We start from the raw sequence: 26,509 nt of genomic DNA on the forward strand, positions 1-26,509 counted from the left end.
GAAAAAAAAGAAAGAAGTCCGTCTAAGTTGAATATCTTAGGCAAATATTTTTGGAATTAGTGATAAAAAATTGAAATAAGAATATAATGCCAGCGAAGAAATATAAAGGGAAATAGAACAGATTTACTAAATAAAGTTAGAAAAACAAATCGCTGTCCATCACCATGTTTATACTACTTATTTTAAGTAAAAAATTTCATCTAGCTCTTGTGCTGATGGGAAGGAATTTAAAATGCTGACTGCATTTTCTCTCTGTATTGCTAGGCTTATTCGTTGTATTAAATAATGTTTGCTTCTTGCGTCGCCTGACTTCTTAATTAAAGTTGAACCTAACTCATTCAAAAATTCACTGGCTTCTTTGCGAAAACCCCTCATCGTTTCTGTAGCAAAGGTAACAAAAAGATGACCTTCTTTCAGTCTGGAGTACTTTGTATGTTTACGTTTAACGGCTGCTTCTCCTGCATTTCCTGCTTCCTCACGGGTTAGTATTATGTATGAAGGAGCGAAAGTATCAACACATGTTACATCCCATACAAGACTCTGGCCCATTTTCCAAGGGATTAAAGTTACTCCGTCCGGTCTTTTACCATCATTTCGATACAATCCTTGTGGCTCAATAATGCTAGGAACATCGATGCTGGCGAGTGCTCGTTTGATTATTATTATTATTATTATTATTATTATTATTATTATTATTATTATTATTATTATTATTATTATTATTATTATTATTATTATTACTATTACTATTATTTACCAGAGTTAGTAGAACAGCTTCACTTTGTTGCTATAAATCGTAATTTGGCATTTATCAAAAGTAATATGACTGGGTCTAGAGACAGAAGAGAGGGGATCTTATTGCCAGATATAAAACTCAGAACTTTGCTCAACAGTGACTACTTATTAAATAAACAAACGTATTGATTGCCCCTTTTTAAAAGAAAAATTAGTATAATTAGTAAAAAATGCATTCATTGAAAAACTCTGGGGCACCAAAGGGTCACGTGCTAGCCACTAGACCAGCGGGGTGAACACCAACTCGCCTACATAGTTAGGTTAATGATTTCTGACATTACCACTGCCCCTGAGTGCAGTAGTAATGTCAGATATTAGGCCCAGGCCACGAAGCTCAAGGAATGGGATCCTGACGTTATGGCCTCGGGTCCTTTGTATTAAACATGAAGATGATGGACGGCGTTGGCGGCATTTGAAAGATTTTGAACCGTTGAGCACAATTGTAATGTCAGAAATCGATCCTTGCCTTGAAGCTCGAGAAACTGGGTCCCGAAGTTTTAGGCGCGGGTCATTTCTATTCCCCTTTTAAACATGGGGTTGTTGGACGCGGATGGTAACATTGGAAATCAGTTCCTGGCCTCAAAGCGCCAGAAATGAGGTTCGGAATTGACTCACTCTCAATACTTGGTTGCGCAAGATAGAACATCTAGAGGTGTATGGACGGTTTTATCTCGCGTAATAAAATACTGACAAGTAAACCTTACGTTTGGGTGAATCGAGTTGCTGACTGAGACACATATGAGAAAGTAGTATTAAATGTGCTAAGTATTTCAGTGAAGATGTAGGTGCGAAGCTCCAGGGGTTTAGGAGATACAGCTACCAGAACATCACATGGAAGTACAGAATAGTCTTCATACAGTTGGAGGTAAAAGCTCTGTAAAACCTCTTGTAACGACAAAAGGTGAATAACAAATATATGAATACATATTAGGACTAGGGGGAAGTCATATAGTAAGGGTATACTTGACGGCGGCCATTTTGAAATCCGCCATTATGAATTAAGGTTAAGTTTTTAAAATAGGAATAGGGTCATGTGATACATGATTTAAGGTGCAAATTTAATCAGAAAAACAATAGTGACGTTAATTTTGATTTACGTGCAATTGGTAAAAAGTTACAGGAAAATTAAATATTGTTGCAGCCTATGTATTAGTCCTTTACCCCACCTTGTAAATTTTGAGTTAATGATAATAATTAAATAAAAAGCAGGTGGATAAATATTAGGTCTATGGTAAGAGTTGCCTTGATGGCGGCCATGTTCAAATCCGCCATTTTGAATGTGTCAAGTGTAACTCGTTTGCCTTTGTCAGGTGTGCTTACTGTGAGCAGAGCATTTGTGCAAGTCATGCAGTGTTTTCTGAACTGCATATTGATTGTACTAATTGAGTACTTTTCTGGAAGAAAGACCCAAGTTCCATTATGTCTCAATTCCACTTTGTTCATTATTCCTTAATTTAGCAACTTGTATATGCGATAACAAATGCTGGTTAATGATAAAGCAAAAATGGATATACCATTGGATTTATGGTAAAATTTGCTATTAATAAGGTGTCAATGTTATGTCTGATTCAAAATGGCGGGTTTGAACATGGACGCCATCAAGGCAACTCTTACCATAGACCTAATATTTATCCACCTGCTTTTTATTTAATTATTATCATTAACTCAAAATTTACAAGGTAGGGTAAATGACTAATACATATGCTGCAACAATACTTAATTTCGCTGTAACTTTTTACCAATTGCGCGTAAATCAAAATTAGCGTCACTATTGTTCTTCTGATTAAATTTGCGCCTTAAATCATGTATCACATGACCCTGTTCCTATTTTAAAAACTTAAACCTTAATTCAAAATGGCGGATTACAAAATGGCCGCCGTCAGGTATACCCTTACTATATGACTTCCCCCTAGTCCTAGTATGTATTCATATATTTGTTATTCACCTTTTGTCGTTACAAGAGGTTTTACAGAGCTTTTACCTCCAACTGTATGAAGACTATTCTGTAATTCCATGTGATGTTCTGGTAACTATATCTCCTAAACCCTTGGAGCTTCGCACCTACAACTTCACTGAAGTACTGACCACATTTAGTACTACTTTCTCATATGTGTCTCAGTCAGCAACTCGATTTACACAAACGTAAGGTTTGCTTGTGAGATTGAACCACAGCAAAGGTTTATTTCCCAACCCAAATGCTTGGAACCGTATCTGATTTCTGACATCAGCTCAATGCTCAAGGAACCAAGACCTCTTAAATGATTAAAGCAAGTAAATGATGATGGAAGAATTCGTTGAATGAAATGTGGGAGGAAGCGGGAGTACCCTGAGAAAACCCACGGACACGACCTTGTCCACCACAAACTTACTAGGCCGGGAATCGAAACAATACGGACCCCATACTCCAGAGAAAGGGGTCCACCACTGCGCTACCGCCCAAAAAGATTATAGAGTCAATTATAATAGAGATATTGGTGGAATAAAAAGTGGGAAGAAGCGGGATTACCCTGATAAAACCCATGGATACGATCTTGTCCACCACAAACTTACTTGACCCACCAGAGGGAGCGCTCTACCACTGAGCCACCACGCCCAATGATTAAAGCAAATTAATGATAATACAAGAATTGGTGGAAAGAAAAGTGGGAAGAAACGGGAGTATCCGGAGAAAAACCACAGATACGATCTTGTCCACCGTAAACTTAATTAGCTCACCAGAGGAGGCGCTGTGCCGTTCGGCCACTGCGCCCAACGATTGAACCAAGTCAATGATAATAAAGAAGTTCCTGGAATAAAAAGTGGGAAGAAGCGGGATTACCCTGAGAAAACCCACGGATACGATCTTGTCCACCACAAACTTACTTGACCCACCAGAGGTAGCGCTCTACCACTGAGCCACCACGTCCAATGATTAAAGCAAGTTAATGATAATACAAGAATTGGTGGAAAGAAAAGTGGGAAGAAGCGGGAGTACCCGGAGAGAAACCACAGATACGATTTTGTCCACCGTAAACTTAATTAGCTCACCAGAGGAGGCGCTGTGCCGTTCGGCCACTGCGCCCAACGATTGAACCAAGAAAATGATAATAAAGAAGTTCCTGGAATAAAAAGTGGGAAGGAGCAGGAGTACCCTGAGAAAACCCACGGATACGATTTTGTCCATCACAAATTTACTTGGCCAACGAAAAACTGAGCCACTGCGCCCAATGATTGAAGCAAGTGATTGATAATAGAGGAATTGGATGAATGAAGTGAGGGAAGAAGGAGTACACTGACAAAACGCACGGATTCGACCTTGTCCACCACAGACTTCCTTTGCCCAGCAGAGGAAGCGCTCTACCACTGAACTATTGCGCCCAATGATTAAAGTAAGGCAATGATAATAGAGGTACTGGTAGAATGAAATGTGGGGGGTAGCGAGAGTGTCCTGACAATACCCACGGATTAGATCTTGTCCACCACAATTTTACTAGACCGGGGATTGAAACAGTAAGGACCCCACGCACCAGATGAAGCTTTCTACCACTGAGCCACCGTGCCGAATGATTGAAGCAAGTCAATGATAATAGAGGAATTGGTGGAATGAAATGTGGGAGGAAGTGCGAGTACTTGACCACCCACGGATACGATGTTGTCCACCACAACCTTACTTGGCCCACCAGAGGAAGCGCTCTACCACTTAGCCAACACGCCCCATGACTAAACCGATTCAAAGATAATAGAGGAGTTGCTGGAATCAAAAGTGGGAAAAAGCAGGAGTACCCTGAGGAAAACTACGGATAAGATCTTGTCCACCACAAACTTACTCGGCCTACCAGAGGAAGAGCTCTACCACTGAGCCAGTGCGCCCAATGATTGAAGCAAGTCAAAAATAATAGAAGAATTGGTACAATGAAATATGGGAGGAAGCGGGAGTACCCTGAAAAACCCACGGATACGATCTTGTACACCACAAACTTTTTTGGCCCACCAGAGGAAGCGCTCTACCACTGAGCCACCATGCCCAATGATTGAAGCAAGTCAATAGAACAATTGGTGGAATGAAATGTGGGAGGAAGCAAGAGTACCCTGACAAAACTCAGGAATACGATCTTGTCCACCCCAAACGTACTTGGCCCACCAGAGGAAGTGCTCTTCCACTGAGCCACCGCGCCCAATGATTAAACCGATTCAATGATAATAGAGGAATTGCTGGAATCAAAAGTGGGAAAAAGCAGGAGTACCCCGAGCAAACCTACGGATGTTATTCTCCACCACAAACTTACTTGGCCCACCAGAGGAAGAGCTCTACCACTAAGCCAGTGCGCCCAATGATTCAAGCAAGTCAAAAATAATAGAAGAATTCGTGGAATGAAATATGGGGAGAAGCGGGAGTACCCTGTCAAAACCCACGGATACGATCTTGTCCACCCCAAACGTACTTGGCCCACCAGAGGAAGTGCTCTGCCACTGGCCACCGCGCCCAATGATTAAACCGATTCAATGATAATAGAGGAATTGCTCGAATCAAAAGTGGGAAAAAGCAGGAGTACCCCGAGCAAACCTACGGATACGTTATTGTCCACCACAAACTTACTTGGCCCACCAGAGGAAGAGCTCTGCCACTGAGCCAGTGCGCCCAATGATTCAAGCAAGTCAAAAATAATAGAAGAATTCGTGGAATGAAATATGGGGGGAAGCGGGAGTACCTTGAAAAACCCACGGATACGATCTTGTACACCACAAACTTTTTTGGCCCACCAGAGGAAGCGCTTTATCACTGACCCCTCCACTGAATGATTGAAGCAAGCCAGTAATAATATAATAATTGGTGGAATGAAATGTGGGAGGAAGGGGGAGCACCTGACAAAACCTATGGGTACGATCTTGTCCACCACAATCTTACTTAGCCCGCCAGAGGAAGCGCTCTACCACTGAGCCAACGCGTCGCATGATTAAACTGATTCAATGATAATAGAGGAATTGCTGGAATCAAAAGTGGGAAAAAGCAGCAGTACCCCGAGGAAACCTACGGAAACGTTATTGTCCACCACAAACTGTTTTGGCCCACCAGAGGAAGCGCTCTACCATTGAGCCAGTGCGCCCAATGATTGGAGCAATTCGATAATAATGGAAGAATTGGTTCAATGAAATGTGCGAGGAAGCGGAAGTACCCTGTCAAAACCCACGGATACGATCTTGTCCACCCCAAAGCATACAGGTGTTGGAAAACAGTACCGTGTAACCAGTGTGGTGAGAGTGTAGGACCTCGTTTACCAGGAATGAACTGCAAATGCTGTGGACAGGCTTTTCACAAAGCTTGCCTTCTTGCTGTGGAGGACCCTACGATGATGATGTATGTTACTGTATCCAGTGTTTGCAGATCTTAGACGAAACTGAAAGTGACAGCAATTAGGCAAACAGAGTGCCTAATTACATAAGTTCTTAATTTTTTTTAAAAATTGTTACTATAAAACTACAAAACATCAAAACGAGATGCTGTATTATGCATTTATGTAACAAAGTAATGTATCTTGACATTATTAAGTAATTTTAGAAATTTCTGCAGAGGTGGCCATAACTGTAATCAAAAGTGCCCAATCAGTCTCTGTAGGGCCCATCACTATAAAAGTTGTAGTACTTTTTTAAAAAAATATCACACGTACCTAACGTTACATTTCAGTCCGATATCATATTTATTTTAAAGCCCATACTGTAACAATATTATTTAACAAGTATTAGAAACATATGGCCAAACGTATAAAAGTTATAAATTAATTACTTAAAAAATGCCTTAAGGTGCCCACGACTGTATAGTTTACCCATTCCAGAGTTTGGAGCTCTTAAAAGTTGCTCTAAGTAGGAGTATTATCAACCACCGAGCCCCCTGAAGTCCATCGTAGATCTGCCTCTGGACAAGAGAATGGGAAACACTTTTATTCACATTCAGTTTGCACATCTCAACAAATAAACAATATTTTCATTCACTTCCATCTACTACTGCATTCTACTGAACTGTAACGACATTTTATGTTTAAAAATAATTATTCATTTTCCAATAATTGTAAACGTTTGTAAGTTCAGAATTTACCATGAATAGAGTCAACTAGAAGTGTTTTCGTAACTAAGAAATAACAACATGAACTGTGAAATATCTTCTCACAAACTGTCGAGAGTTGAGAGTCGACAATCTTTACTCTTTCGTTTACCGATTACCTCGACACCGCGGTAGCCAGAATTAGCCCAGGATAGGGGACTTATATTAAGAAAATGAAAATCTCAGGAAAATGCAGAAGTCTTTTAGTCTGAGAGAAAAAAGGAATGAATATCTAATTTTTAGTTCTGTTAGTCTTGTAGCTCTTAGTCCGTACCAAAGTACTGATAGAAATATGGCCAATGAATTATGACTATTTTGTAGAACATTTCACTTTAATATCAGAGGAAATTCATCTTCCGGCTTGCTTGGTTGTGAAAAGTTATAGAGTGTATTGGTATACTATGTAAAGTATGTGTACTGTCGCTGATTTGTGATAACAATCAGAAACAGAAGTAAAAGGTAAATTACAGTAATAGTTTTCTGTCAATTTTTGTATTCAAGGGGAGGCGGAAAACCTTAACATTTGTTTTTCTTAAAATTTCTATTCGGGTTCACACCCTTCTCCCTCAACATTGAATACGGAAATGGAGAACTTATTTAGAATTTGATTGTTGATTTCAGTATATTTCAAGCATCACTTCTCGGACCTGGGCCTGTGATATGTCGATACATTGCTATCGTCGATATCTTTATTATCATATATCAACATTCGATATCGCGAATATATGGACATGAATATATCATTCTAAATTTTCGATATCGATATTCTGGGAGCGGCGAGGTATAAGGGACCCCTAAGACTTGCGATGGATGAAGAAATTAAACTTACTTTTTACAATATTGTTTTCTAATCATAATATCTTTATTACCACAAATTGCAATGTAAATACATCCACTTGCAAATTTGCAATATTATATGGTATAATTTCTTAGGCGCCAGAACTTTTCTGTTCCCTGAAAAGAGAAACAAAAAGCCACGTGCAAAAGCAAGTGCTTCGAACTTTGAACTAGAATTTACCATAACAAAGTTTTTTATTTCTCTCTCTTGGAGATTTCCACCCCTTTTGGCCTTTGGGACCGCTCATTGACAAAACGTGCACACATGATCGCTATATGCATTCATGCTCTTAGGCAGAGTCAGAGATTTTGAAAAGGAAATGACTTTTTAATAATAATAATTAATCTTATTATAACAATGGGGTTTTAACTAGGGTCCCATTTGTTTACTTGCATGGGAGGGCCGCAAGTCTGCTACGCCGCTGGTGTCCCCTATTCCGTGTTTTTCTCTTTTTCGTTTCGTTTGGCTATTTGTTTTTGTGCTGTTAGGCTTTTATATGAAACCTTTATATTATATAACTTTTTCTTTTTATGAGTTTCTTTTTTTGGGTGTGGAGGGGGGAAGATAAAAATGCTTTCTTCTTATACCTGTTTCTTACCATTCATCTTGTTTGAACCGCTTAAGCAAGTCATTTTGTAACTTTTGATGTCATCACAATAATAAAATTGTCATTCTTAACAATTTGTTTTATTCTCTTATTTGCAGTTTGCCACACTGATATATTTGTGATAAAATTGAGGTTTAGTCCAACGCCTTTCGAATTTGGAACCAACCGAACCGCCGAGCTTTTTGGGTTGCCTGTAATTACAGGAGAAGAAGAATTGCAGGTGGTAATGCACTTTTGGAGTCGTGTATACAACAATGTTTCAAAAGTTTTATAGTTGTAACTTTCGAGCAAAGACACAGTTTGTAAAAAAACCTAAAATTTGCATTGTATGCCCATTAACTTTTGACAGTGAATCCTTTTGCAAAATTTCTTATAATCTGCTGAAAGAGCAAAACGTAAGCTTTCATTTGATACTTGGATGAGCGTAATAATTTCAAAAATAAGGAAGTTATGGTAATTCCAGTTTCATGATGCTGAGTGGCAGAAAGTGAAATTTGCGAAAAATACACATTTTTCAAAAATGTCTCCTCGGCTCATTTCTCATCCAAAAATTAGAAAAAATTAATTACCATAATTTCATTGGTATTTATGTATGAAAAAATTTGAAGAGAATCTGAAACATTGAAGCACAGTGCTCTAGGTGATTTGATATGGAATGACCCATACGTCCATTTGTATGTAAGATCCTGACCGCGTATATTTCTTCATGCGGAAAATACGTATAGATGGAACACTTATACGGAAAGTATTATAAAACATGAGTTTTCAGTTGGGGGTCGTCCACATATTACGAAACCGCTGTAAACGGGCAGAGGGGGTTCGGCCTTGCGTTACGAAGTGTGACAATGGGAGGAAGAGGTATACGTATTCGTTATGTAACACATTCTTTTGCTGTAATTTTTATTATTATTCTCAGATTTATAAGCAATCTTTTAAACAAATATTTTTGAAATTCTTTTCATTATTAAAAATAAATAAATTTTTTTATTGTTTTGAGAAATTACGAACATATAGCCTAAATAAATTGAATCATGCATACACCAACATGACTGGCGACGAACCCTGCTTGGATTATAATAGAATAAAACTTCGTATTGTGGCTATCACAGCCAGGGCCGACCTTAGGTGATGCGGGGCCCGATTGGAAACACATTGCAGGACCCAGGTTTACAACTAACATCTGTACCAATGCCTGTAGAACCTATATATATTAAACATGAGCATTGATTTTTCAAACAGGCCTAACGAGACTACCTGTAAACTTTGGAACAAATTGTGTGTTAGTTTAAAAGGCCTAGCAATTCACAATAGCAGGTGCCATTATGATATCAATAAAACCAAATCATGCTCGCTTTCACGGAAGTCGCAATCATCCACTGATAATGTTGATCACCCTAGAAAAATTTTGATCTCCAAATGCTATAAGCTTCTAACAAGATTAAAGTCTTCTACTCTAATGTTGCGCAAGTACATCGAGGGGCTAGAGCTACAGTGGCAGACTCTCTGTGCGAGGTATTGCAACAGATAGTACGTACAAACGACTCAGAAGCTTGGATGAATCTCTTCTTTTTTATTTACGTTACACTGTGCATTCCATCAAAAGCTGACAAAGTAAATAATTTAACATCATGAGTTAAACAAAGAGTGCGATGTTGGTCTGATTCTCGTTGCGAAGCCCTTCCTGACCACAGTAAAAAAATCCTTCAAAGTTCGACGACCAGTAAATTCCACTTTTAACATTAAGAATGCCAAGAACAAATTAGTAGATGGTGATGTCCGCAACGCAGTACGGCTTCTCATCTCACAAGATACTATACCTTCTCCGAATGGATCTGATTAGAAGCATCAAAAGAGAAACATCCGGCTTACATCCACCCTTTTGAACCTCCCGATCTCATTGAGCCCAGTATTGTAGAGCTTAGAGTATCAGCTGATGAGTTTACGAAGGCACTTAAATCATTTCCTTCCGGGTCATCAGGAGGTATGGACAGTCTCCGTCCTTCAATATTAAAGAACCTCCTACTCTCCCAAGACTGCAAAACTAAAGACCACCTGACTAACACCATTTGCGATTTTCTCCACCTGATTATTTCCAGTGATGTACCCAAGGAAATTAGATCTATTTTCTTTGGCGCATCACTAATTGCTTTGAGGAAGAAAACAGGCGGCATTCGTCCCTACGCAATAGGCAATGTGTTTAGGAGATTACAGCCAAAATCATTTCCCATAGAATTATAGAACCTCTAACACAGTTTCTATCCCCACACCAACTGGGAGTTTGTTTCCTACCAGTAGCAGAACCAGCATTCCACGCTGCTCGTATGTACTACTCTTTTCCACACCGGCAGGAGAAAGTGTTTCTGAAAATAGACTTCAAAAACGCATTTAACGAGTTGAATCGTGACTCTATTCTCATACAGGTAAAAAACAGTTTTCCATCAATTTATCGATATGTCCATCAGTGCTACTCGCAACCGAGCAACTTATACTTAGGAGACGAAATAATCCTCTCTCAGTGTGGCGTACAACAAGGTGAAATCTCTTGGCAGTGGTTTGTTCGCACTAATAGTAATAATCCATCCTTAATAGTATCAATACGGAACTGAACATATGGTATTTGGATGACGGCACTATAACTGGAGACAAGAATACAGTACTAGAGACTTTAGAAATGATCCCTAGACGGGCTAAGGAGATCGAATTGCAACTAAATTTCTTCAAATGTGAGGTTAGCTTTCTCGGAGTCTCCAATGAGCAGTCTAATAACCTCTTCAAGCTGTTTGACGAAGCCGCGCCTGGGATTCAAAGAATTTCGACAGATGACGCCAGCTTATTATCAGTAGCATTATCTAATGAGGCAAGACGAATAATATTAAAACACAAAATTTCTAAATTAGAATTCTTCTTTACAAGTCTTTCCTTGATTTCAGCTCACTCTGCCTTTTAGCTACTACGTGCCTCATTGTCCATGCCAAGACTGCTATACTTTCTTCGGTGTGCTCCTCCTTGGCGGGATGCTGATCTTCGGGAATGCTATGACAACACCTTGAAAACCGGTCTAGAATCTATCCTGAATTGTTCACTCAACAATAACTCTTGGTTGTAAGCGTCCCTCCCTGTTAACCACGGAGGTCTCGGAATTTGTCGCGCCATGGACCTGGCTATTTCATCCTTTCTGTCTTCATTCTATGGCGCTAAGCCATTGATCGAGACCATTCCCCAACAAGATATTAGCCTAGTATCGTATTCGGATGTCAATGATAGCATTGCTAAGTGGTCATCTATAGTGGGATCAGATCCCCCTGATCTTGATAAGAGAGGACTACAACCCTCTTGGAACGATCCTCTTATAAACCATTACTTTTCAGCTCTACTTCAGTCAGAAGATAAGGCCAGACTCATAGCTACATCATCTCCAGAAGCAGGCGTCTGGCTCCATGCTATCGCGTCACCTTCTTTAGGATCACATCTTCCCAATGACAGTTTTCGAATTGCCAGTGCACTGCGTTTGGGAGCAGATGTTTGCGAGCAAGACAGATGTCCTGCCTGTAGAAGTGTCGTTAACAGGAAGGGTCTTCATGGACTCTCTTGTGCCAATAGTGCGGGCAGACATTCACGCCACTCCAGCGTCAACGACATTATCATGAGAGCACTAATTTCAGCAGGCGTTCCTTCTATATGCGAACCTTTGGGATGCAGTCGTACAGACGGCAAGAGGCCACATGGTATGACCCTAATACCGTGGAAGAAAGGAAAAGCACTTCTATGGGATTCTACTTGTTTCGACACCTTCGCCCCTTCAAATTTACATTCTTCCTCAGCACAAGCTGGCAACGTGGCTGCTCGCCGGAAAATAGAAAAACGCAAGAAGTAGAGCAATTTACTCGACCAATATAATTTTGTCGCTATAGATATCGAATCAGGTGGTTCATGGGGTCCCGATGGCCTTAACTTTGTAAAAGAAGTCGTTCACCGCATTTATTTATCGTCAGGATGCGCTAGAGCAACCTGTTTTCTACTACAATGCATCAGCATGGCAGTACAAAGAGGTAAGATTGCATCAGTTTTGGGAACGCTACCCTCTGATAAGGAACTGGAGATCTTTTTTCTGTAATCATTTCGGCGAAAGTTTGAAAGTGCTGTTGCAAAGCTTATCACAATAACATTATATATTTGATAATTATATTTTTGTTAAAGTGTGTGTGTGTATAGATACTCACTAGTGTACTGCATGTATGATGCAAAATGTATGTGACCAGAGGATCAGAGTAAGTTATTATGCATGATATGACGGTAATTTGGGGGATGCAATCTGATAAATGGATATTACATAAATGCAACTACCGTAAATACGCGCGTAATTTTCGCCCTCGCATAATTTTCACATCCCAATTTTGAAGGGCATTTTCTGTATATTTTATTTTCCTCGCGCAATTTGCGCACGCGGAATCTTTTTGTGAAACAGCAGTTTTCCAGAATCAATTACGATAGCTAATGAACAATTGGCAACGCAGCAAAGCCATTGTTGTAAGGTAAGAAACCACACGACTTCTTAATCAATTTTTTAATGTTATTTTTCTACAAATTTAGAATTAGTTGTTTGTTGTCAATTCTTGCTACAAAGAAAATGTGTACGGGTATTTTCGTGTTATTTTGACTGGGGAGAAAATAGATGATGTTCACTGACGTGGCTAATTTTTTCCCCGCATAATTTACGCACCCTTGTTCCAAAACACCTGTTTTCGTCTAAGAAAGTGCGAAAATTACGCGAGTAAGTACAGTAGCTTTCCAAACAAGATACTCTGAAATGGATATATTAATAATATCGGGAGGCGCCATATGTTTATTATGCATATGTGGCTATAGACATGTAATGTTACACCTGTTTGGAATATTACATGATATATGTGTTATATATTTATATGTAATTTCAATATATATATATATATATATATATATATATATATATATATATATATATATATATATATATAGATATATATATCTGTATATATTAATATATATATTATGGTAATCCTTAATTTTTGATTTCCAAATTTATTTGGACGAACCCCCTAGAATGGTTCCATATGGGACGAAATTAAGCCGGGAGAAAAATTAGATCGAGTAAATAATTTTAAATGGTGCCTAAAGCGACCTAAAGTTTTGAATCCGATTACAATACATAATATATGGGAAAATCTGGAATAAATCCTTGTAATTTAGAAACGGCTTAAGGGAATGGGAAGATGTTTTGAATAATGGAACTAGAGGAAGAGACACAATTTTGTATAGCATTGTCATGGCAGCCATCTTAAAGTGCGCCATCTTGAATTCGAGTCAAACTTTTCAAATAGAAAGAGGGTCAGGTGACATATCGTTTTGAGGTAGCGTTTCACCAGAAGCAAAAATCTGGCATTATTTTCCAGCTGCCTATAATCATGTAAGAGGTATTACGTGTGAAAAGATTTCTCCGAGACAAAGTGCACGATTAGCTGTTAAAAAACGTTTCTTTTGTCTCAAAGACAGAAGGGACGACTTGGTAACATGCTTGGTAAAGACATGAGTTTGGCGTGAAAAGAACAAAAGGGATATGCACGGCTTCAAAAGAAAGTGGAACTCAAAAGAAAATGCACTTCTGAAAATGATTTGCTTGAACTTTATATACCAAAAGACATGGAGTTAAGCAATTCAAGTAATGAATATAATCCAGTTGGGAATGTAAGAGAAAGTATAAAAATAGTTGCATGTGTGCCCGGACCCTTCAAAACACTGGAAAAACTAATTTTATTACTCAGACAAATTGCTGTTCTTCATCGATACAAAGTCACTGATAGAGCAGCTATACATATTATTATGAGAGCGACGGCAGAAATATTAGGCTACAATGTAGAGGAATTTGTAATAATAGGTCTTCCACTCGCCGATGCCGAGAGAAAATCCTTTCCAAAGTTCCACAGGACAACAATTTCAGAGTGCATCAAGTGCGTTAGTTGTGTATTGGGACGGAAAACTACTGGCGAATTTGGCAGAGAGACTGTCGAGAGGTTATCAATAATTATTACAGGAGACGGTCATGAGAGGTTAACTGATGTTCCCATTTTGTCATCATCAAGAGAAGAATATATTGCTTCTACCATAGTTCATTCGCTTGAAGAATGAAACTTGGTAAAGTTCATGCAGGCAGGCTGTTGGGGTCATGTCAACGGTGCTTGCATTCTACTAAAGCAGAAGCTCCAAAAAATCTTCTATACTTTCCTTGCAGACACCACATTTGTGAACTGGTTTTAAAATGTGTATTTGATAAGTGTTGTATTTCGTTTGCATCTGGATCGGATGTTCCCTTATTTAAGCGTTTTCAGAACGAGTGGTCTAAACTAGATTGCACTAACTTTATTATAGGAATTGATGATGATGATATAAGAAATAATATTTCCGATGTGAAAAATAAAGTGTTAAATTTTGTTATAAAACTTGTAGAAGCAGGCTACCCCAGAGAAGAATACAGGAAATTTTTAGAACTGATCATCCTATTCTTGGATGGCATAGCTCCTCCAGGTTTTTTCTTTCGTTTGCCTGGAGCAATTCACCATGTAAGATGGATGGGAAGAGCAATCTATTGTTTAAATATATTTCTCTTTCGCCAACAATTTCGTTTAACGAAGCAAATAGAAACTGGTCTTCGGAGAGTACGCATTTTTCTGATACGACTATATGTGCAAGCTTGGTTTAAATGTCATCAAGCATCCCATTCACAAGATCTGCAATTTTTGAAAGGTTCTTACAGTTCTTGACAAATAGATGCTGAATTATCTAAAGTGTCTCTTTCTAAATTTTCTCACCATCTCTGATACTTGACGGAGAAACACGCAGCGTGGAGTTTTTGATGATGAAGTTAGCATAATTGAAAAACAAAAAAATGTTGAAAGAATTAAAACTGTAAGGAGAAACCATGAAACTGCTAAGAAGCTTGACGCAAGAGGTGATACGATAAAAATTCTTGTGAAAAGAAATAAGTGATTTCGTTACAACAAACACACAAATTTTCCTCGATAGATTTAAAATACCCAAAGGGTTTCTTGAGTGTGATCTGATTTCATGGTCAAATAACAGTGACTATCTTCAAAGAAAGACAATAGTTAAATTCATGCATGTAACAAACGATGCAGCAGAAATTAAACTAATAGAAGATAACAACAACGTTCTTACGGAAAATGAGAAGCAGAAACAGTTTCTTTTGCAGACAGTGATGGCTCATAGACAATCTTTTCCTAGAGGTGACAAAAGTGAAGTATGTAGCAAATAAGATTGAAAACTTACCATAAAGGTGCTACATAAATAACGGGTATTTCAATTTCTTCCAAATTGTAATGTTTCATTTTCCTCATAATGGCCTATGAATCATCTTAATGGAAACTTATTTGTAGTTCATAGCGAAACAAAGATTTAGCTTTCTCTAGCAGTTTGTTTCAGTTTGTAATAGACTTCGAAAATTTTACAAATCGGTGGTTCATAACTACAATAAAATAACATACATCGACGCATTTCATTTTCCAGACGTAATAATCCTTACATGATTATAAGTAGCTTGAAAATAATGCCAGAGTTGTGCTTCTGGTGAAACGCTACCTCAAAACGATATGCCACCTGACCCCCTTTCTATTTGAAAATTTTGACTCGATTTCAAGATGGGGCACTTTAAGATGACTGCCATGATAATGCTATACAAAATTAGGTGTGTTTCTTCCTCTAGTTTCATTATCCGAAACATCTTCCCATTCCCTTAAGCCGTTTCTAAATTACAAGGGTTTATTCCAGATTTTCCCCATATACTATGTATTGTAATCGGATTCAAAACTTTAGGTCGCTTGAGGCACCATTTAAAATTATTCACTGGATCTAATTTTTCTCCTGGCTCAATTTCGTCCCATATGGAACCATTTTAGGGGGTTCGTCCAAAGAAATTCCTAAATTTATTTTCCCCATATAAATAAGGACCATCCTAATATATATATATATATATATATATATATATATATATATATATATATATATATCAAGGTTGTTCAGATAGTAACTATGCAGTTCATATCTTGCCATATGGTCACACTATATATATATGTTGCACTCTTTCTGCTGGTCTAGTGGTTATACCCATTTCACTTTATAACGTTTTTCCATCTGTAAAATATTCTGCTGAAAACACTCATCCTGTTAATTGCTTATAACAGCTTGTTTTTTAGAGAAATAACTTAAATGGAAATGCAGATAGTGAGTGAACGAAATTTAAAATACATATTTCACCCTTGTGCCTCCCTATTTTTCAACAATGTTCTGTACCAGTATTTCATAGTTTTCTTCTCTTTCAAGTAAACTTATCTATGTCGCAATCTAGTTTCTTGACCAAACTTGGCAGAAAAAAGTACAATATTAAGAAGCGAGCGTAAGCCAAATTTAAAGTAGTTCCGTCAACAAAGACGGCCGCAGTGGCTAAAATCCTGATTGATCAGAATAAGCCATAACAATATGTTTCAAGTTTGGAAATTTCATTTTATATGTAAAACGGGTAAAGAAATGAAAAACAAAAACACATTAACGGACACCGGGAGGAAGTAGACATCTGTTTGAGGGTACGCTTATTATGACCGTCATTTTGAAATCGGCCATCTTGTGTCTTGGTCGACTTTTTTAAATAGGAAGGGGGTCATGTAATATATCAAATTGGGCTGGAATTTTACAAGAAATACAATGGTGAAGTCTATGGTTCCATAAGTTTAGACTTGTAAGACATAATGAAACGCACATTGAGACGGATTCCTTGGCTCAAAGATTTCTTAACAGCTGTATCTTTTTTAAAAGAATTCAAGTCAGGAAAACCTAATGAACGCTAGTGAGAACATCGTAGGTAGCTACTTATGAAACATATAATCAGCTTGAAATCGTTATCGACTGCAGACAAAATGAAATGGTGATCAGAGCCGTAGCTAGAGACTTCGGCGCGCGGGTCGAAGTGGAATTTGGCGCCCCTACACTCACCTTACCCAGTTCCTTTTTTGTTACAGATACGAGAAGCAGCTTCTGTTCTTATATTACACTGAATAATTGCTTGGACAGATCATTGTAACAACCAAAACTGATTATTACGTATTCTTTTACAAAAACGAGATGTTTTCAAGAAGCTTATTTTGGACTTTCTTTTGTTAAACTTGACAAAACTAACTTTGGTTGTATACAAATCCATTTGGAGAACAGCTATGGAAATTTACAACTATTTGCCACGTTTAATATTATTGATAAGAAACGAAACTTCAATACATTAGAAATTATATGGTTTTAAAATGTTCTGAATAAATTGCAGATTTAATTTTCAGTAATAATTGTAAACTTTTGATTTTATTCTGTATGTGACCACACAAAAATAGTGTTTCAATTTCGATTCCTTTACGATAAAAAATACTTTGTAAAATGTAACGGAAATTCAGAAGGAGCCGCATTTCTGAATTTCTCAATATTGATTGATGGAGGTGAAGAATATGTTTAATGTTTGTATTATAGTTTGGCTACTACATACGTTTGAAATAATAGTAATTACTTAATTTCTTAACGGATGAAAGTTCTGAATTTAACTTTACTTATTATAAATTAACATATTAAAAGACACCAATACATACATATATATATATATATATATATATATATATATATATATATATATATATATATATATATATATATATATATTGTGGGTGTATGTAGAGAGAGAAAATTTGTAGATACAGGGTTCATTATGAAAGTAATGAGCATTGCTTTAGAAAAACTGTTTTATTGTTCCGATTGTTACAAATCTTTAAAATTCCTCAAAATACGCTCCTTCTGTATCGATACACTTCTGGGGACGTGTTTTCCACGCCTGGAAAGCATCTTTAAAGTCCTCGGCTGGAATGGCTTTTAAAAACCTTGTAACATGGGCTTGAATGTTCTGCATGGAGTCCCAATCTTTTCCTTTGAGGTATCTCTTCAAACGGAGAAACAAAAAAAAGTCACTAGGAGCCAGGTCAGGACTATAGGCGGATGGGAGACCACTGGGGGTTCTGCTTCGGGCCAGGAAGTCGACGACGGTGAAGGCGGCGTGACTTGGTGCATTGTCGTGGTGGAGTTTCATTGAGTCTTTGATGTCACTTCCATTGCGGGCGACCCTGCGTTTCAGTCTCTTGAGCACTTCTAGATAAAAATCCTGCGTTGACAGGTTGTCCTGGTGGCACAAACTCGAAATGGATGATTCCTCGAACGTCGAAGAAGACAATGAGCATGGTTTTGATTCGGGATTTGCTCATGCGCGCCTTTTTGGGGCGGGGGAGGATGAGGTTGTGACGACGTGGATCGTCACGAATATGTGGGTCACTTGTTATTATGGATTTATTTAGAAGTAGATGGCGCCATCTTTTATTAATATGGAGACTTGCGACCTTATTCTCCCTTCACCCTTTTCTATCCTACCTTTTTGGTCTCAAAATCAGGTTTGTGTTGTAGTAAGAAAATATATATGAAGATCTGGTACCAGCTGGTAAGGTAATATGACGAGGTCCTCGTGATGTAAAATCCGGATTGTGATTGGTTGGTTTTGAACCCGGAATGGAAGCCATGGATCAACTGACGTAGATCGTCAGTTGGTCACTCTTCGAGGTACGTAGTGTTTCTTTTTCAAATCTGTTAAATTAAATTATTGTTTTTTTGTGAAAATTGGTGTAAATGTATCATCAGAAATTTCGTGAGTATACTCATAAAGGTATTTGAAAAATGATAAATACTTCTGAATTGACATATTTAGTCTCGAGCAAGTGTAAAATATTGCTGATTGAAAAGTTAGATTACTGAAAAGACGAAACATAGTGGTTGGTGTAGGCCATGTTGGAATGGCGACTTTTTTTTTTAATGTGTGCTAGGCTGTTTTTCCATCAGAAAACAGTAAGATTGTTTGTTCTTCTTATTACTATTAATATCGAACTGTTAATATTTTGTGTACTATTTGTTTTTTTTTATTTTTTTTATTATTATTACTTTTTTTCTTTTTGTTATAATAAATTGTTTATCCTTGTTAAAATTGAAATAGTAGGTTTTGTCATTGCTAATTAACTTCCTTAAAACAACTGAGAATTTTTGCTTTGCATTTTTCGTAAATGAAAGGTGAGAGTTATACCTATACATATTCTGGGTGCGCTAAGCGGCCTTTTAATACAGTACCGGCGAAAGCTCTCCTCGCTTTTTTTCAGGATTATTTCCCTGGTGGGCGGGTCTGTATTTGAATGTTTAGATGTGTGCTATTCTTTTTCATTCTATTCAAGTATGGATTTTGGCCCGGGGTGGTCATTCTGAAGAAGAAGGGGGATTAAGGGTGTTTTTCGTTACAGAAGAGTGACCAACTCTGTTAAAATACTCTCACTTATTAAATTTAAATTCAGTTGTTTACTTTCATGTTAATGGCATATAAAGTCAGTGCTGTGCATGTAATTACTTGCTCGTATATATTAATTGGGTACCTTGTAGGAAGTCTTTGTACGGCAATTCAAGGAATTGGTTCCGGGGATCGAACCCATACTATCTGGTATATAAGTATAGAATCGTATCCACAAATAAAAACAATGGCTGTAGGTGGTGATTCTAGTTTCTTTCTTGATGAAGAGTTTATAGACGAAATTCCTGTGGATGTTAATGCGTTTTTGAATATGACTATAGAAGAAAAGCAATCGAAAATATTTTCTATGAATGAAAGTGATGCTAAGAAACTGCTGTTGTCCATAACAACTGCTAACAGCAAGTCTGCACCTGTTGGTTCGGGTGTTGTAGTAGGTCAAGGTAGAGGCACTGATAACACAACCACACAGCCGGATGGTAGTGTGTGTGTGCAAACAGCTGGCAGTCAGCCAGGTCATTTACCTTTTAGCTCGGGGAACGAAGAAGCTAGAACTGAACCTCTATCTGGGTTGACACAAAATAGTTGTTTTAATAAGATGGAACAATCATCAGCATTTTTGGTTTTACGTTCATTCATGGAATCATTAGAGAATTGTGATGGTACGGATCCCTTAAAATTGTATCAATTTATTCAAAAGATTGATGAGTTTTGTAATATTGAGCGTTTTCCTTTTTCTGCGGTTTTGTATTCATTGCGTGGGAAAGTTAAGGGTCCACTGCAGGAAATTCTGAACGAGCTGCCACATACATGTAAAAGCTGGGATTTTGCACGTGATTTTGTTTTTCATAATTTATTATCAGAATGTGCTATTCAGAGAATAATAGTAGAATATATGTATCGCCATCAAGAAAATAACGAGGATTTAAAAGCTTTTGTAAAGCGTGTAACCACTGTTGATAAACTTTTGAAGTTGCGTTGTGGGGACGAAAAGCTGATTAGTTTTATTACCAGTGGCGTTCTTCCGAACATAAGGGAGCGGTTGTTTTACCAAAGAAAACCCCAGACAATAGATGAACTTAATAAACTAGTTAGCGAATACAGATATCATGAACTTTATATGAAGCAGTTTAGTTATAAAACGACGTCCCAAACAGGGTTGCCGGATGCTCCGGTAAGGAGTGACTTTAAGAATTCTCGTAGAACTATAAGCTGTTACAAGTGTCAGGGTCCACATCCAGTGAGACTATGCCCAGAAAACAAAAGTTCGAAAACATTTTCTTCTTTTTCAAATAAGACTAATAGGAACTTAAATCGTTTAAATAAAAAAGATGATGCGGCGTGTATTGAAGTTAAAGTATGTGGAATTGCAGTGAATAGTTGTTTAGATAGTGGGTGTGTGACTAATCTTTTGAATTTGGAGCTTTTCAATAAAATTAAAAACTTTAGTGATGTGCAAGTAAATTATAAAGAGTATTTTAAAGGAAAGACTATAAATAACGAATCTATGGTGTTGAGACCTTCAGTTTTGGTTCCGTTTACGGTGAATGGTTACACCTTTAAATGCAAACTGTTTTTGTTTAAAGAATTGGAATTTCCCATTTTGATGGGACTAGACTGTTTTCGTCAGGAAGGAGTTTTAGTGGATTTCAATGAATCTAAGGTTGTTTTTAGCAAAGGAAATGTTATAACCCCTCTTGTTGACTTCCCCTCCCCCTCATCTTTCCAAACGAATTCTTCTGCGGCTTCTTGTCATTCCAGGGGTCCTGGTGACGGAGGGTCATCCGCTAGGCTATTTTTGGGAGATCTCTCTAGTCCCGATGGTACGCCCTGGAGCAAAAGAAAGAACAAACATGGAGTAAATAGGCAATTGGTCTTCGCTCGCTCGAGTTCTCCTGATACTACTGCTGATAGGGAGAGCGACCCTGGAACTTTGTCTGGTGGTCCAAGGATGTTTGGTAATGGAGAGGAAAAGAACAGGTTTGACAAAAAGCATTCATTCCAGAAGAAACAACATAAAACAGTAAATGGTCGGAGAAACAATAAACACTCGGTTGCGAAAATAAAAGAGAATTCCAGCTTCAAGTCTAATCGAAAAAGTGTCGCGGATGTAGGTGGTTCTGTTAGTTCTATGCCAATAGAGGGAGAAAAACAGTGTGTTAATAATGATGTAACGTATTGTGATAGTAATGACGATTATAATTCTTCTGATGTTTTGGGTCAGGAAGGGGATCCGTTACTATTAGCATTTAACAAATGTAAAAGCGATAAGTGGGAAATTAGTACAGATGAAAAGGTTAAGATTTTGAATGGTATTGATGAGGATATGGTGAAACAAGATCCTACTTTGGTTCAGTATGTAGAATATTTATTAGATAAATATGCGAATGTCATTACCCACCGAATTGGTACTATCAGTGACTTTGAATACACTATTCAATTAAAGTCTGATGAAGTAGTTCGGGAGCGCCAATATCCTTTTTCGAAAAGTCAGCAACAAGAGTTATCGAACTTAATTGAACAATTATTAGAAAATGGTGTGATACAACCTTCTAAGTCTGAATATAGATCTCCGTGCTTCCTAGTGCGTAATAAAGATGGGTCACCTCGATTAGTAGTCAACTACTCTAAACTGAATCGGCTCATTTGTGGGGACGGCTTGCCATGTCCTAATATAGAGGAATGTATTAGTTCGCTCGCTAAAGCTAAATATGTAAGCAAGATAGATGGAAAAAAAGCTTTTTTCCAGTTACAGTTGACTCCCGATAGCCGTAAGCTCACAGCATTCGCCGTACAGGATAAATTATATGAATATTTGCGAATCCCCATGGGTATTTGTGTCGGAGTACAAGCACTTATGAGGGCCTTGGATGATATCCTGGGAGACTTACGTGGGCGCGGGGTAGAATACTATGCAGATGACATTGTGATCTTTGGTTCTACAATCCAAGAACATAATCGGTTATTAGAAGAAGTCTTATCGCGTTTTGCGAAAAGGGGCTTAACCATCTCACCAGATAAATGCTTACTTTTGAGAAGTAGTATAGAATTTTTGGGGTTTCTTATTAAAGATGGTGAGATATCTATGTTGCCAGATAGGTTGCAAGCCATACAGGATCTCCGTCCGCCTGTAAATCGCCGGGGGTTGTGTAAAATGTTAGGATTTTTAAATTTCTACGCTAAATTCTGCGATAATTATGCAGGTATCGTAGAGCCGATGAATCGATTAAGATCTCCGAAGGTGAAGTTTGAGTGGGGTCCGTTACAGGATGAGAGTCTTGCACAAATAAAAGAGGCTTTTTCTGAAAAAATTATTTTGCGAATTCCAGACATGAGTAAGCGCTTTTACTTACATACCGATGCAACTTTACGTTGCCAAGCGGCTATTTTGTCACAAAAGGATGAGCAAGGTTTATTGCGTCCTGTATGGTTCTACAGTAAAACTTTGAAACCAGCCGATTTTAATCGCACTATTTTTCAACTGGAACTTCTTGCTATATATAATGCGGTAATGAGATTTCGCCCGTTTTTGTGTTCGGAGTTTACTATTTTCACGGATAATAGTGCCTTGGTTAATATGCTGCGAAACCCTAAGAACTTAGGAAGATATGCCAATATTGTACAGAACTTATTGGAGTTCAGATTTAAAATAGTGCATGTCTCGTCTTATAAGAACTATCAGGTAGATTTTCTTTCAAGGATTTATGAGATAAATCCGAATGATATTGATGTTGATCCTTGTCCCTTTAATGACTCAGAGGGATATATGTATAGTCTGTGGAATTTACCGCTAGCATATGAGGACATTAAACAGTATCAGCAATCAGAGGCAGATACTAAGGATATTTATGAGATGGTAAAGAGCCATGGCGGAGAGCATGAACAATATAAGTTAATGAGAGATACTTTATACATAAAAACCAAGGCCAAGGTGTCACCTTATAAAATACTCGTCCCACGTATTTTGAGACCTCTACTACTAAGCTATTATCATACTTTATTGCCCAATGGCGGGCACTTAGGTTTGTTGAAGGTATACAAAAAGATTTGTAGATATTTTTCTTGGCCAAATATATTCAACGAAGTGCGGGACTTCGTTCGCTCGTGCCATGAGTGTCAATTAGTAAAGGCACGAAATACTCTTCCGCAAGGACAACTAATTTCGGAATATTGTAAGGAAGTTAACGCCCACTATTACGCAGATTTAGCGGGGCCGTTGCCGTCTAGTTTCGGGTATCAGTATGTCCTTCTGTGCTTAGATAATGCGAGTCGTTATCTACATTTAGTTCCCTTACGCAATGCTACTAGTAAGTTAGTAGTTAAGGCGTTATATGATATTTTCTGTAAATATGGATTTATTAGAGCTATTTCCACGGATCGGGGCCCTTCTTTTTCATCGGCCTACTTCAAACAATTTTTGTTTGGTAATGGGATAAAGCACATACGCTGTTCTCCGTATTTTCCAGGAGGGAACGCAGTTGAAAAATATGTGAGACTGGTTAAAACGAGCCTTCGGGCATATCTGGATGGTAAGCAGGAGAAATGGGTGCGTTTCCTGAATGAGCTCCAATTTTGTCTTAATGCTGCGGAACATGCGGAGCTTAAGTTTAGTCCATTTCGTCTGTTTTTTGGGAGAGAACCGGTGGATACGTTGATGGTAAAGTGGAGTATTACACCTGAAGATTTGGAGGGTCCTAATAATGCCCAAATATGGGAGCAAGCTTTCGTTAATATGGATAAAGCATGGGAAGCAAGGCGTCGGTTGTATAATAAGCGGATGCTTCCAGTCACGTTTGCTGTCGGAGACAGGGTGTTGGTTAAGTCTCAGTTAAAATCTTCCTTGAAAGATAACGTAACAAAGTCATTGATGCCACAGTGGTGGGGGCCAATGACAGTCGTATCTAAACCTACTGCCAACACACTTCAATGTAAGACTGAAGATGGTAAAATGGTTGTTACCCATACAAGTTTAGCAAAATTATACAGAGAACATAGAAATGTTAATAACATCAGTGATAATTGAAAAGCATAATGAGAATTGAGGGTACCGGTTTTGTGTGTATATTTTGTTGTTATTGTTCACTTTCATAATCAATCAATCATCTACTAACACTTTTTTCCATCATCATTTCATTTCATCTTCATTGAAAAATGTGTAAGGTACTCCTCAAATTTGGTTAAGATGATTTAATTTGTTCATTTTATTGAAAATTGGTCAGTAATGAAAAATTTCTTTGGGTAAAATTTTTCATCTACGGAGGGGGATGTGTGACGACGTGGATCGTCACGAATATGTGGGTCACTTGTTATTATGGATTTATTTAGAAGTAGATGGCGCCATCTTTTATTAATATGGAGACTTGCGACCTTATTCTCCCTTCACCCTTTTCTATCCTACCTTTTTGGTCTCAAAATCAGGTTTGTGTTGTAGTAAGAAAATATATATGAAGATCTGGTACCAGCTGGTAAGGTAATATGACGAGGTCCTCGTGATGTAAAATCCGGATTGTGATTGGTTGGTTTTGAACCCGGAATGGAAGCCATGGATCAACTGACGTAGATCGTCAGTTGGTCACTCTTCGAGGTACGTAGTGTTTCTTTTTCAAATCTGTTAAATTAAATTATTGTTTTTTTGTGAAAATTGGTGTAAATGTATCATCAGAAATTTCGTGAGTATACTCATAAAGGTATTTGAAAAATGATAAATACTTCTGAATTGACATATTTAGTCTCGAGCAAGTGTAAAATATTGCTGATTGAAAAGTTAGATTACTGAAAAGACGAAACATAGTGGTTGGTGTAGGCCATGTTGGAATGGCGACTTTTTTTTTTAATGTGTGCTAGGCTGTTTTTCCATCAGAAAACAGTAAGATTGTTTGTTCTTCTTATTACTATTAATATCGAACTGTTAATATTTTGTGTACTATTTGTTTTTTTTTATTTTTTTTATTATTATTACTTTTTTTCTTTTTGTTATAATAAATTGTTTATCCTTGTTAAAATTGAAATAGTAGGTTTTGTCATTGCTAATTAACTTCCTTAAAACAACTGAGAATTTTTGCTTTGCATTTTTCGTAAATGAAAGGTGAGAGTTATACCTATACATATTCTGGGTGCGCTAAGCGGCCTTTTAATACAGTACCGGCGAAAGCTCTCCTCGCTTTTTTTCAGGATTATTTCCCTGGTGGGCGGGTCTGTATTTGAATGTTTAGATGTGTGCTATTCTTTTTCATTCTATTCAAGTATGGATTTTGGCCCGGGGTGGTCATTCTGAAGAAGAAGGGGGATTAAGGGTGTTTTTCGTTACAAGGTGTGCCACACCGCACTCTGCTTTTTGGATTTTGGATCGTATTCGAACATCCAGGATTCGTCTCCAGTTACGACCGAGTCTAAAAAGTCCGGATCACTTTCACACAATGCCAACGACTCCTTGCAGCGCAAAACTTGAAGTTCTTTTTGTTAGTTCGTCAACACCTTCGGCACAAGCTTCACAGAGACCTTTCGCATTTGCAGGTCCTCGGTCACTATCCCATGTACCAAGAATGTTGACATGTTTAGGGTGTCCGCGATTTGTTGAATGCTCACACACCGGTTTTGACCTCCTCCCGACCCTTCTTGAACGACTTGTGCCATTTTCCGGCCTCTTTCAGCATCTGGTAAGTTTCCGTAGCATTCTTACCCAACTTGACGCAAACTTTAATGGCGTAGCGTTGTTCGAGCGAACCCTCCATCGCGTTGTGTTACAACTTGTAAAAATGTGCTTCACGCGGATCGACATCCACA

This window comes from Thermobia domestica, chromosome 13, assembly GCF_964235325.1.
Source record: "Thermobia domestica chromosome 13, izTheDome1.hap1.1, whole genome shotgun sequence".
NCBI lineage: Eukaryota > Metazoa > Arthropoda > Insecta > Zygentoma > Lepismatidae > Thermobia > Thermobia domestica.